Below are 15,003 nucleotides of genomic sequence, written 5' to 3'. Positions count from 1 at the left end.
AAGTGATGATGGAAAAAAAAATTTTTTAAAGTAAGTTTTATGCCCAACTCATGGTGTAACTTGAACTCATGGCCTCGCGAGCAAGAATCCCATGCTCACCAACTGAGCCTGCCAGTTGCCGCTCAACTCAGACATTTTGAACAGGCTTCAAACTTACAGATTTTGAATGAAGCAGCCATATAATTGAGAGCCAGCCAAAATAAAACAAGAGGAGGTAATGTATGTCACCTCTAGCGTACAAAAGCTTTCACTGGTGATTCACCAGCCTCTTATTCCCCCTGCTGACCAAATGTGGAGGACAGGAAAGCCCAGTAGGAGACCAGAAACACACACACAAAATAGCTTGCTCTCCTGAATGGATTTCATTTAAATGGTGAATAAACTATTCTATAAGCCACTGGGATATGTGGATTTATCTGTTACAGGGGTTACTATTGCCTTAAAGGATAGACCTCTTCACGAAACTATCCTGCACCTTCATTTTTTTTTTCCCCAGGCTCATTCATTCCTTTATTTATTTTAAGTAATCTTTACACCGAATGTGGGGCTTGAACTCCTAACCCCAAGATCAAGAGTCACAAGCTCCACCACCGACGGAGCCAGCCCGATGCCCCTCACACATTCATTAATTTAAGAAATATTTAACAACACGTAAAGAGCAGCTGCTGTATCAAGCCACTGGGATGCAGTAGTAAGTAAGACTGGTAAGGTGCTCCTCTCTTGGAGCTTATATTCTCATGGAAGGGAGACAGCCATTATATGAGTAAGCAAATAAATAGTAACCAGGGTCAGATAGGAGGAGGTGCTAGGAAAGAAATAAGACCAGCAGGATGTAGAGGCTGGTGTAGATGGGGTGCTCATGGAAAGACACTGTGACGATATGACATTTGGGCGGAGGCTTGAACGATGCCTCAGCTATATTTCTTTGGAAAAGAAGCATTTTCCAAAATGAAAAATTCCTTTCTAATATCCTTTCAAAATAAGCCTTTCTGCTCTGAATCAGAGTACATGCTAATGAATCCTCAGAAATCTCTCCCTAACCTAAGATAGCTAACTGATTCCACAGCTAGAGCAGTAGCAGTTGAAACACGATCACCTGACTTGACCAAAGTACTTTTTGACAATCCCAGAGCCCTTGATTACCTAACTGCTGAACAAGGGGGCATTTGTACGATTACAAATCCACCTGTTGCACATGGATAAATGCCTCTGAAGGCATAGAAATTCAATTACACGAGATCAGAGAACAAGCCCGTTGGTTATAACAAATTTCACCTATTGACCCCCCCCCCCCACTCTGCCTCAATCTTTCGACCTACTTAGCGCGTTACCTTCAGGTTTGGGCTCCTGGTTTAGAACCATCATAAAAACTAGATTTGTCATGTTACTTTTGATTCTGCTTTGCATAATTATTTTTAAGTCTTGTGCCTGCTGCTTGGCAAATCTTTGTAGAAATAAATTCTATAGGGTGACACCAGTTCAGTGTTTTGATATGCTCTCTGACATTTATGACCTTGACAAGATATAGACTTCAGATAAGAACTACCTGAGAGTTCTCTCTCCTAACTAAACTTGTTTTTTTTGTTTTGTTTTGTGTGTGTGTGTGTGTGTGTTTGTTTGCCCAGGGGTGAGTGCAAACAAGTCCTGCACTACCACAAATTATGCAGTTGAGTTTCCTGCATTTGGGGACATCTCAGGGGTCAGCCCATCTGGAATACCAAGGATGAGCCTCACGCTCGGAAAACAGCCTACATGATCATGGTATCTCCCCTGCCAGGTTAGTATCCTAACCTCCCTGGAGACCAATTATGTTCTTACATGGTTTCCAACTGCTATGCATTTGCCCTCTGATGTGGGACATAACAACCGGAATAGGTCCTTCCTGGCACCAAAGGACAAAAACCACTAAATGCAGAAAAACAAACTCTTGACCAGTGCTACTTTGGAGAAAATCTGGATCAAAAAGGGGAAATGTGAAACTGAATAAAAGAAACCTCATTTAAAATGGAGTAAGGAGGCCAGAGGGGAACCTCCTACACCCTATCACTTGTCATCAATTGTAGACCCAACAGAAAGAGACATACCTTACCTCCTTGCCGGCAACGACCTCAATCAATAAAAAATAATAATAAAAAAACCCCACAACCCAGCCAATGAGAAACCATAATACCCTGATCTCTTGCTTTCCTCCAAAAGACTTTAATTCAAAGCAGTCCCTCCCAGTTTCCTCCTTTTCTCTATAAAGTTTTCTGTCCCTTCATCTCCAGACTTGCTTATGGTTTGCCATAGCTTGAATATCTTGACTGGCAATACCTTTGCTATTTCTGAAAAAAACTATTTTGCTGGGAAAGAGCTGGCTGTCAGGGTCAACAACCTTGAGCAAAATCAGTCTTGTATTTTTTTTTTAAGATTTTATTTATTTATTTGACAGAGATCACAAGTAGAGAGGCAGGCAGCAGGCTCCCTGCTGAGCAGAGAGCCCGATGCGGGGCTTGATACCAGGACCCTGGGATCATGACCTGAGCCAAAGGCAGAGGCTTTAACTCACCAAGCCACCCAGGCGCCCCCAGTCTTGTATTTTAAAAGATGACTTTGGCTGCTGGGGAATATTGTAGGATGTCCAGGTAGAAGCCAGGAGAAACCTAGGAGGCTGTTGCAATAATCCAGGCAAAGTGAGACAATGACTTGGACCAGGGTGGCAGCAGAGGACACATGGTGAGGAGGGGCTGAATTACAGATGTGGTTTGAGTGAAGAGTGGACAGGATTTGCTGATGGTTTAGATATGAAAAAGGAAAATGACAATCAATGACAACTTCAAGGATTTTAGCCTGAGACTCAGAAGGATGAGGTTGCCATCTGCTATGATAGAAAAGACCCCATGAAGAGCTGGTTTAAGAATGAATATTGAGGGACGCCTGGGTGGCTCACTGGGTTAAAGCCTCTGCCTTCGGCTCAGGTCATGATCTCAGGGTCCTGGGATCGAGCCCCACATCGGGCTCTCTGCTCCGCAGAGAGCGTTCTTCCTCCCCTCTCTCTCTCTGCCTGCCTCTCTGCCTACTTGTGATCTCTCTCTCTCTGTCAAATAAATAAAATATTTAAAAAAAAAAGAATGAATATTGAGAGCTTGGTTTGGGAGATGTTAAACTTGACATGTTTATTAGACATTATATGTCTCATCTTATTAATTGCCAAAATAATTCTGGAAGTAGGTATTATTGTCAATTTCATCTTAGAGATGAGAAAAACCAGAGTTGAGGGAAGTTAACTAAGTTGCCTATCCTCACACACTAGTAAATGGAAAAGGCAGATTAGAACCTGAGTCTTTTGGAATCCAATATCAGGATTCATCCCAGCACCAGTCTGTCCTACCTTCTTCTACAGACTGTTTTTCACCTTACTCTCTATGACCTAGAGTTTTTCCACCTTGCTTTCAATACAGACTGTTCTTAGTAAGTCTCTATCTCTGGTACCTGGTTACTACCTAAGCTCTGACGATTAAGCATAGGATTTTTACGCGATGACCATGCATGGCAGAGATTGCTAATAAGCAAACCTCCCCTAAGTTCCAAATGTGTCCATGATTGCCTAGGTAGACACTAAATTCTCAGCTCCCCTTATAGCTACGAGTAACAATACAACTAAATTATGGCTGAGCCATAGGAATGAAGTGGCACTCGTGACTTCCAGACCATATACTTAGAAGGAAGCTGCTTTCCTTTCTCTTCCTCTTTCCCATTTCCTTTGGTCTAGAACCAGGACATGCTGGAGCACAAGGGATACACCTTCAGGGAAGGTGGGGCAAAAGAAAGATTCTGGGTCCCTAAATGACATTGTAGAGCAGAGCTGGCTTCTTCTCCTGGACCATCCAACACCTTAGACTACTTTTCAAATACGAGAAATTAAACCTTCTCTATTGGGTAAGCCAGTATTAGGAGAAGCTGAACTACTGGCTTAGCCATATATAGCACTGATCAATCAATATACCACAGCTTCCAGAAGGTAGTGCCATATAGTGGTCAAGAATACAGGATCTACCGGACAGTGGGTCTGGTCCTGTCTATGCTATTCAGTAGCTGTGCATCCTGGCCTGCCTACAGAATCTCTCTGTGCCTCAGGTCCTGTATTTTATTTTACTTTTTGCAGATTTCATTTATTTACTTATTTATTTAGAGCCCAAGTCAAGGGAGGAGCAGAGGAGGGAGGAGTGAGAGAATCTCCAGCAGATTCTGCGCAGAGCATTGATCCCGATGTGGGGCTCGATCTCATGACCCTGAGATCACGAACTGAGCCAAAATCAAGAGTTGAACGCTGAACCGACTGAGCCACCCAGGCGCCTCTCAGCTCCTGTACTTTAAGAATAAAAAGAGTATCTACCTCATAAAGGTTTTACTATGGTTAAATAATTTATTTACTTATTTTATTTTTTAAAAAGATTTTATTTATTTGACAGAGAGAGGCAGGGTAAGCAGGCTCCCTGCCAAGCAGAGAGTCCAATGAGGAACTTGATCCCAGGACCCTGAGACCATGACCTGAGCTGAAGACAGAGGCTTAACTCACTGAGCCACCCAGGAGCCCCTGGTTAAATAATTTAATATGTGCAGGCCATTTCGAGCACTGGCCAGAGCATGTTAAGGGCTCGATAAATATTAGCTACATAGGCAATATTTTAAAAGATGAGAACAAACTATTCACATTGAGATTAAATCATGACCCAGAAAACATCGTATTTGAATTGGGATGAGTGAGGATCAGGCAGGGATCATTTTTGAAAAAGAATACTTGAGTGCTTTGCCCCTTTCCCTTCCTGGTGACGGCAGAAAAGGCTAGCTGTCCATCCAAACGTTGTGCTTCCTCTAACAGCGTGCTGTCTCACTCACTATCCAGCCAGGGGCTCTTTGTCCCCAGGCTTTCTAAATTAGTTCCTGGTTGAAGGCTTTAGTATTAGTATTATTGTGATAAAATATACCCAATATAAAATTTACTGTTTTAACCATTTTTAAATGGTTCAGCTACAGTCCAGTGTTGGTTAGTACATTCACATTGTTGTGCAATTATTATCACCATCTCTAGACCTTTTTCACCATCCCAAACTAAAGCTCTATTCAGTTTATATATATATATTTATATTTTATATATATTTATTATTTTTAAGCTTTTAAAAAAAATTAATTTTAATTCTAGTACACCTAACACAGGGTTATATTAATTTCAGGTGTACAATATACTGATTCAACAATTCTTTACATTATCAGTGCTCATCATGATAAATGTGTTCTTTGATCCCCATTACCTATTTTACCCAGCACGCCCCCCCCACTCCTTCTCCGGTAACCATCAGTTTGTTGTCTGTAGTCAGTTTCTTGGTTTGTCTCTCTTTCCCCTCTTCATTCATTTGTTTTTCTTTCTTTCTTTCTTTTTTTTTTTAAGATTTATTTATTTGACAGACAGAGATCACAAGTAGACAGAGAGGCAGGCAGAGGGAGAGGAGGAAGCAGGCTCCCTGCTGAGTAGAGAGCCCGATGCGGGCCTCGATCCCAGGATCCTGACCTGAGCTGAAGACAGAGGCTTTAACCCACTGAGCCACCCAGGCGCCCCCATTTGTTTTGTTTCTTAACTTCCACGTATGAATGAGATCATATATTTGTGTTTCTTGGACTTATTTCGCTTAGCATTATACTCTCTAGCTCCATCTGCATCTTTGCCAGCGGCAAGATTTCACTCTTTCTTATGGATGAGGAATATTCCATTGTATATCTATATATCATCTCTTCTTCTTTTTTAAGAGAGAGAGAGTGTGCATGAGATGGGGAAGGGGCAGAGCGAGAGGGAAAGAGAATCTTAAGCAAGCTCCACACCCAGTGCAGAGCCCCAATTGGGGCCAGATCTCATGATCCTGAAATCATGAGCTGAGCCGAAATCAAGAGTCTGACACTTAACCAACTGAGCCACCCAGGCATGCCTCCCTTTTCAGAAGAGATTTATTTATTTTTATTTTAGAGAGAGAAAGAGAGAAAGAGACAGCATGCATGTGAGTTGGAGGGCAGAGGGTGGGAGGAGCAGTAGGAAAGGGAGAGAGAGAGAGAGAGAATCTCAAACAGACTTGGCACTCAGTATGGAGCCCAAAGGGGGGCTCAATCCCACAACCCTAAGCCCAAACCAAGAGTCCAATGCCCAACTAATGAGCCATCTAGGACCCCTATACCACACCTTTATCCATTCATCTGTTGATGGACACATGGGTTGCTTTCATAATTTGGCTATTATAAACAATGCAGCAATACGCATAGGGGGCATATACCCCTTTGAATTAGTGTTTTTATATTTTGGGGGTAAATACCTGGGAGTGTGATAACTGAATTTTAGGGTAGTTCTATTTTTAACTTTTTGAGGAACCTCTATACTGTGCTCCAGAGTGGCTGTACCACTTTGCATTCCCACCAATGGTGTACGAGGGTTCCTTTTTCTCAACATCCTTGCCAAAAGTTATTGTTTCTTGTGCTATTTAATTAAATTAAAAAAGAATTTAAGATTTTATTTATTTATTTGTCAGAGAAAGAGATCACAAGTTGGGGGGGGGGCAGGCCCCCTGCTGAGCAGAGAGCCTGATGCGGGGCTTAATCCCAGGACCCTGAGATCATGATCCGAGCTGAAAGCAGAGGCTTAACCCACTGAGCCACCCAGGTGCCCCGTGTTTTTAAATTTTAAACATTCTGACAGGTATAAGGTGATATCTCATTGTTTATTTGCATTTCCCTGATGATGGCTGATGTTGAAACTCCGTATGTTTTAAGCCATAACTCCTCATTCCTTCCTCCCACCAGTTCCTGGCCACCACTGTTCTACTCTCTGTCTACACACATTTGGTTTTTTGTTTTGTTTTGTTTTTTAAAGATTTGATTTATTGCAGAGAGAGACAGGGAAAGAGACTCTGAAGCAGATTCCACTGAGTGAAGAGCTTGTTGTGGGCATCAATCCCAGGACACTGAGATCATGACCTGAGGTGAAACCAAGAGTTGGATGCTCAACGGACCAAGCCACCCAGGTGCCCCTGTCTACCCATAATTGACTAGTCTAGGCACCTCATATAACTGGAATTATAATATCTGTCCTTTTCCTCTGGCTTACTTCACTTAATATGATGTCTTCAAAGTTCACCCATGTTATAGTATGTGTCAGAATTTCCTTCCCTTTAAAGGTGGAATATTCCATTGTGTGCATCTATCACATTTGGTTTAGCCACTCATCTGTTGATAGATATTCATTCGGATGGGCTACAGGATTTTTAGAAGTGGATGAGGCTTCTCCAGTTCCCTGTTATTCTATCTGATTTAGAAAGCCCTGAGATCTTAGAAAACAGACAAACTTCAAGAAGGAAGGGAATTTTACCCTGAAACAACTGAAAACTGCCCTCTGACCAGGCATACCTGCCTGGGTCCTTTATAAGAGCAAGAAACACATTTTCATGGTATTAATTAACTACTGGAAATGTGGAGTTTATTTGTTACAACATCTTGTGTTACTGCAGAGAACTCATACACCTTTATTGACTTGACAAAATACTTTTGGTCACTGAACCACAAAAATAATATTTTCCCCCTCTTTCTACTATCACAATGTCTCTGCCTCTAGAAAACCACAGTCCTGGGGCTTCTGGATGGCTCAGTTGGTTAAGTGTCTGACTTTGGCTCAGGTCATGATCTCAGGGTTCTGGGATCGAGCCCCATGTTGAGCTCCCTGCTCAGCAGGGAGTCTCCTTGTCTTTCTCGCTCTGCCCCTCTTCCCACTTTTTCTATCTCTCTCTCTCTCTCTCTTTTTTTTTTTAAAGATTTTATTTATTTATTTGTCAGAGAGAGAGAGAGGAGTGAGAGTGAGCACAAGCAGACAGAGTGGCAGGCAGAGGCAGAGGGAGAAGCAGGCTCCCTGCTGAGCAAAGGAGCCCGATGTGGGACTCGATCCCAGGATGCTGGGATCATGACCTGAGCCGAAGGCAGCCGCTTAACCAGCTGAGCCACCCAGGTGTCCCTATCTCTCTCTCTCTTAAATAAATAAATACTTAAAAAAAAAAAAAAAAGAAAAGCACAGTCCCTTAATAAAAAAGCAAGCAATACTGAAGGAGCTCTTTACACTTTGCCCCCTCAGTAAGAGTAAGAATTTTGACTTCTTTTCCAGAACCTACGAAGATTAGTGCATCTCTTACCTTGACTGATCTAAGATATTCCTCTGCAATCTTGGGTCATGTTTCAGTTCAAATAATGCATTTTCTTTAATGAAACTGCACAAAGTCCTTCAGGCCAAAATCATCAGAGCTTCACTTGGCAGAGGTCCTGGCAAATCATTTGTGTTGGCACCACCTCCAGATATGTTTGTTTAAGCTCTGCCAGCCAAAATGTATAATGCTTACCTTTCTCATATTTAGCAAGGTTTTGAAAAAAGAAGGCAGCTCCTTCTGTGAAGCACGTACAGACTGATCTTAACCCCATCTGGTGACAGGTTACGTAAGAGTGAATAAAACACATTAACAGTTTCCTTGCTGACAAGAGTGACTACAGTCAGACTGGCTTACCCAGAATTCCAAGATTCCAGGAGCCTTCAGGTGTCTGGTCTACCTTGTCTCCCTCAGATTCCTCTTTAGGTCATTTCGAAGAGCAACTTGTTTTCCAACACATCTTTTAACTGAAGGGTGGATTTTCCTGGCATTCAGTCTGGAAAAATTAGAAAGCCGGAGATACAAATTTTAAATGTGTGTTGGAAAAGTCAAGGGATGGTAGTTGACTCCATCTCTGCAGGGTCGAAAGGACCTGAGAGCACAGTCATGTGAGGAGTGCAGAGCTGGCATTAGCGGAAATGCTAAGCCTGATTGTCTCTGGCCATGCTGGCTCCCAGGGTACCAGCTCTTGAGGATCTCACCCTGAACGGGGTGTGGGGGTGGGAGAGGATTCACGAGAAAGGAAAGGGAGAGAGAGGGTTGGGAATGTGAAGCATCAGAAATGGAAGTCAGAAGACAGGATGAAGGAGGAAGAATTGGTAAGGTGGTGGGTGAATCAGAAGGGGAAGAAATGGAAGGAGAAAAGGAGAATAAAGCAACGAAGAGGGAAAGGGGAAAGGAAAAATGTGAAGGAGTGAGGGAAAGAGATGGAAATTAACATTCACCCAGTACCTTTTAGATAAATGATAATAGTCTTAAGGCTGGAATCTTACTTTTCAATTTGTTGGGACAGGGGCTAGGGCTGGGCGTTAGCCACTGAAAGCCATGATGTTCATAAAATCTTGTCCTGGATGACAGCTGGTTGGTAGTTGGAGGGGCCTTCAGCCACGAGCGGACCCACAAATTGCAGGGCCCTGCACGAAATGAAAACGGGGGATCTCCTGTTTTAAAATTACTATGAATTTCAAGATGGTGACAGCAGAGTATGAAAGCAATTGTGGGGCCCTCCCGAGCACAGGGCCTGCAGCAGCTCCACAGATTTCATTTCCATAAAGCTCATCTTGTCCTCAACATATTGGCATGACTAGAAAACTAGAAAAGGAACTTACATTAAGGTAGTGTCTATATGATAGAAAACCATCTGGTTGACCAAAATTGCATCTTGGGCACCATTTAAGTGAAATGGTCGCTTAGAATTTTTCTTAGACCATCTATTTGCCTTATGTTATATCAACTTAGCTCAGTTTTCTTTTGTACCTGGCTCTACCGCCTAGGGCTTTATCTTTAAGATAAGACTTGTGCTTCCTTAGTTAGGACAATAACTACTATGAAATTAATAGCTACTCATAGTTTTAAATATCAGGCTCAAAGATGGTATTAATTGCACAAGAAAGGGTCAGATTAGCTCAAATTTATCAAACATAAGGAGACCTTGTGATAAGCTCATGCAGACACAGAGGAAGAACGCATGGAGAAGAAATTCATAAAAATGTAATAATGTGCAATTATTAAGAAAACAAGTAAAGTTTATTTAACTTGTATATTTTCCTTTATGCTAATGATAAGTGACTCTAAATCCCCTTTGTCCTGTGTTCTGGGTGGCTCTAAGTTTCATATTTAGTTCATTTTTTAAAAAAGATTTTATTTATTATTTGAGAGAGAATGAGAGAGAGAGAGAGAGAGAGAGAGAACAAGTAGGAGGAGGGGCAGAGAGAAAAGCAGACCCCATGTGGAGCAGGGAGCCTGATATGGGACTCAATTCCTGGGATCCTGGAATCATGCTGAGCCAAAGGCAGATGCTTAATGACTAAGCCACCCAGGCACCCTAGTTTGTCTTTTTGCAGATGCAAATCCCATTTTTGTTTGTTTGTTTAAAGGATTTTATTTCTTTATTTGAGGGGAGTGGGCATGAAGAAGAAGGGGCAGAGGGTGAGGGAGAAGCAGACTCTCCACTGAGCAGGGAGCTGCACACTGGGGCTCAATCCCAAGACCCGGAGATCCTGACCTGAGCTGAAATCAAGAAATCAGGAGTTGGGGGTACCTGGGTGGCTCAGTGGGTTAAGCCTCTGCCTTCAGCTCAGGTCATGGTCTCAGAGCCCCGCATCTCTGCCTACTTGTGATCTCTATATTTAAGGATCACAAATTCAACATATATATCTCACGAACTCTATATTTAAGAGTTTTGGGTTTTTTGGTTTGTCTCTTTTTCTTTTTATTCATTTGTTTTGGTTCTTAAATTCCACATATAACTGAAATCATATGGTATTTGTCTCTCTCTGACTAATTTATTATTTCACTCAGCATAATGCCCTCAGATCCATCCATGTTGTTGCAAATAGCAAGATTTCTTTTTTCTGGCTGAGTAGTATTCCATAAATCCATATGGATTTATAAATCCATAAATAAATATATGTATTCCATATATATTTATATATGAAATATTATATATAATATACATATATATTTTTAAATAAAAATAATTAAATAAATATCTATCTATCTATCTATATCACACCATGGCTTCTTTAACCATTCATCTATCAATGGACACTTGGGCTGCCTCCATATCTTGACTAGTATAAAGAATGTTGCAGGAAACATAGGGGTGCCTATGTCTTTTTAAATTAGCATTTTTAGTATTGAAATCGTATTTTCTTTGGGTAAATACAGAGTAGTGGGATTACTGTGTCATATGGTATTTCTATTTTTAATTTTCTGAGGAACCTCCATGCTATTTTTCACAGTGGCTGCACCAGTTTACATTCCCACCAACAGTGCACAGGGGTTCCTTTCTCCACAGCCTCACCAACACCTGTTGTTTCTTGTCTCTGACAGGTGTGAGGTGAGAGCTCACTGTGGCTTTTATTTGCATTCCCCTCCTAAGTGAAGTTGAGCATCTTTTCATGCATCTGTTGGTGATCTGCATGTCTTCTTTGGAAAAATGTCTTACTTTTTTGCCCATTTTTTCATTGGATTATTTGTGGTTTTTTGGTGCTAAGTTATATTAGTTTTTTGTATATTTCAGGTATTAACCCCTTATTGGATGTATCATTTGCCAATATCTGCTCTCAGTTGGTAAGTTGCCTTTTTGTTTTGTTGACGATTTCCTTCACTGTACAAAAAGTTTTTATTTTAGTGTAGTTTAATTTTGCCTTTGTTTCTCTTGCCTCAGGGGATGTGCATAGAAAAATATTTCTATGTCCAATGTCAAAGAGATTATTGCCTATGTTTCCTTCTAGGAGTTTTATGGTTTCAGATCTTTAATCCATTTTGAATTTATTTTTGTGTATAGTCTATGAAAATGGTCCAATTTCATTCTTTTGCATGAAGCTTATCCAGTTTTCCAAACACCTTTTGTTGAAGAGACTATCTTTTCCCATTGCATATTCTTGCCTCCTTTGTTGTAGATTAATTGACACATAAGTTTGGGTTTATTTCTGAGCTCTTTATTGTGTTCTACTGACCTGTGCATCTATTTTTGTGCTAATACCATACTGATTTTGATTACTACAGTTTTGTAACATATTTTGAAACCTGGGATTGTGTTGCCTCCAGCTTTGTTCTTCTTTTTCAAGATTGCTTTGGCTATTTAGGTCTTCTGTGGTTCCGTACACATTTTAGGATTATTTGTTCTAGTTTTATGAAAAACGCTGTTGGTATTTTGATAAAATTTGAAGGTCTGAAGATTAAATCTGAAGATCGCTTTGGGTAGTATAGACATTTAAACAATATTTGTTCTTCCAATCCATGAGCATGGAATATCCTTCCATTTGTTTGGGTCATCTTCAATTTCTTTCATCAAAGCTTTCTAGTTTTCAAAGCGTAGGTCTTTCACCTCTTGCTTAAATTTCTTTTTAGGTGTTTTATTCTTTTGGTACCACTGTAAATAAGATTGCTTTCTTAATTTAGTAATTATTATTAGTTAATTTCTTAATTGTTTTCTTAATTTCTCTTTCTGCTATTTCATTTTTAGTGCATAGAAATGCCAGAGATTTCTGTATATTAATTTTATATTCTCTGACTTTACTGAATTTTTTTTCAGTTCTAGTAGTTTCTTTTCTTTTTCTTTTTTTTTTTTTTTTTTTAAGATTTTTATTTATTTATTTATTTGGCAGACAGAGATCACAAGTAGGCAGAGAGGCAGGCAGAGAGAGAGGAAGGGAAGCAGGCTTCCCGCTGAGCTGAGAGCCCAATGCGGGGCTTGATGCCAGGACCCTGGGATCATGATCCAAGCAGAAGGCAGAGGCTTTAACCTACTGAGCCACCCAGGTGCCCCAGTTCTAGTAGTTTCTTGATGGAGTCTTTAAACTTCTCTATAAATAGTATGTCATCTGCAAATAGTGACAGTTTAACTTCTTCCTTACTAATTGGGATACACTTGTTTCCTTTTTCTTGCTTGACTGCTGCACGTAGGACTTTTAGTATTATTTTGAATAAAAATGGTGAGAGCGGACATCCTTGTTTTTTTCCTGATCTTAGAAGTAAGGCTCTCAGTTTTTCACCATTGATCATAATGTTAGCTATAGGTTTTTAAAATATACAATTATTATGTTGAGGTATATTCCCTCTAGCCCCATTTTATTGAGAGTTTTTTTTTTATCTTGAATACATGTTGAATCTAGTCAAATGCTTTTTCTGCATCTATTGAAATGATCATAGATTTTTTTATCCTTTCTCTTGTTAATGAGATGTATTACATTGATTGGTGAATATTTTTTTTTTTTGACTTTTATTTATTTATTTATTTTTTTAATTTATTTTTTATTTTCAGCATAACAGTATTCATTATTTTTCACCACACCCAGTGCTCCATGCAATTCGTGCCCTTTATAATACCCACCACCTAGTACCCCAACCTCCCAACCCCCACCCCTTCAAAACCCTCAGATTGTTTTTCAGAGTCCATAGTTGATTGGTGAATATTGAAACACCCTCTGAATCCTGAGAATATATCCTACTTGATCATGCTGATTTTGAAAAATGTATTGTTATTTTTAGTTTGCTAATATTTTGTTGAGGATTTTTGCATCTATGTTCATCAGAGATATTGGGCTGTAGTTTTCTTTCTTTTTTCCTCTTCCTTTTTTTTTTTTTTTTTTTTTTTTTTGTAGTGTCTTTATTTGGTTTTGGTATCAGGGCAATCCTGGCTCTATAGAATAAATTTGGAAGCTTTTATTCCTCTTCTGTTTTTTTTGGAATAATTTGAGAAGAATAGATATTAACTCTTCTTTAAATATTTGATAGTTTCACCTGTGAGTCCATCTGGTCCTGGACTTTTGTTGTTGGGAGTTTGTTGTTGTTGGGAGTCTTTGATCACTGATTCAGTTTCATTTGAACAAACTGTAACCAGTTTGTTTACATTTTCTACTACTTCCTGATTCAGGTTTGGAAAGTCATATATTTTTAGGAATTTATCCATTACTTTAAGGATGTCCAATTTGTTGCTATATACTTTTCAGAATACTCTTCTAATCCTTTGTATTTCTGTGGTGTTGGTTGCTATTTCTCCTCTTTCATTTCTGATTTTATTTGATGCCCCCCCCCCCCCACACACACACACTTCATGAGTCTGACTAAATGTTTATCAGTTTTCTTGATCTTTTCAAAGAACTAGCTCTTATTTTCCTTGCCCCATTCGGGTTTTTGTTTTGTTTTGATTTTTTTTGGGGGGGGGGTCTCTATTTCATTTATTTCTGCTCTAATCTTTGTTATTTCCTTTCTTCTACTGGCTTTTGTTTTTTCTAGTTCCTTTGGGTGTAAGATTAGGTTGTTTGAAGTTTTTCTTGCTTTTTGAGGTAGGTCTGTACCCTTGTAATCTTCCCTCTTCAAACATATTTTGCTGCATCCAAAGATTTTGGACCTTTGTAATTTCCTTTTCATTTGTCTCCATCTATTTTTTTTAAAGATTTTATTTATTTATTTGAGAGAGAGAATATGAGAGTTGGTGGGGAGGGGCAGAAGGAGAGAGAATCTCAAGCAGACTCCATGCTGAGTGCAGAGCCTGACACGGGACTTTATCTCACGATCCCAAGATCATGACCTGAGCCAAAATCAAGAACTGGATGCTCAACTGAGTGAGTCACCCAGGTCCCCCTGTCTCCATGTGTTTTTTTATTTCCTCTTTGATTTCTTGGGTGATCCATTCATTGTTTAGTACCATGTTACTTAGCTTCCATATATATGTATTCTTTCCAGATTTTTCCTATGATTGATTTCTACTTTCCTATTGTTGTGGTTGGAAAATGTGCATGGTATTATTTCAATCTTCTTGGATTTGTTGAGCAATAAGAAATTAGAAACCTTTAAAATGTTTGTTACAAAGGGATTGTTTATTATAATATCATTTAGTACCGTAAGCCCAAGAAAAAGGATGAGGTTAAACTCTACTGAAAGAAAAGGCTGTTTGTGATACATTGGTAAGTTAAAAAAACATGTTACAGAATATAATGCATGTTATCAACCTATTATATAACACATGCAATAACACATAATAAAATAATGTAATATATTTATCATATATATGCCTGTATATGCATTAAAAAATGACCAGAAGGTTGTGCATTAATAGCCTGACCTC

At 39.7% G+C, this 15,003-nt stretch overlaps 1 protein-coding gene across 1 annotated transcript in view; it reads right to left on the bottom strand.

Annotated features, from left to right (window-relative positions):
• Positions 1-9,402, bottom strand: part of LOC309862617 (uncharacterized protein) — a 39,166-nt gene extending 29,764 nt beyond the window's left edge. The window contains exons 1-2 of the mRNA XM_082726669.1: positions 9,200-9,402; positions 8,565-8,703 (exon numbers count right to left, since the gene is read on the bottom strand). The gene's annotated coding sequence lies outside the window, so the exon portion shown is untranslated. The remainder of the gene's footprint in view (positions 1-8,564; positions 8,704-9,199) is intronic.
• Positions 9,403-15,003: the final 5,601 nt, after the last annotated feature.

This window comes from Mustela nivalis (genome assembly GCF_964662115.1).
Source record: "Mustela nivalis genome assembly, chromosome: 4".
NCBI classification, from domain to species: domain Eukaryota; kingdom Metazoa; phylum Chordata; class Mammalia; order Carnivora; family Mustelidae; genus Mustela; species Mustela nivalis.
The sequence above is the reverse complement of the archived record's forward strand: the minus strand, read 5'-3'. Positions and strand labels throughout refer to the sequence as shown.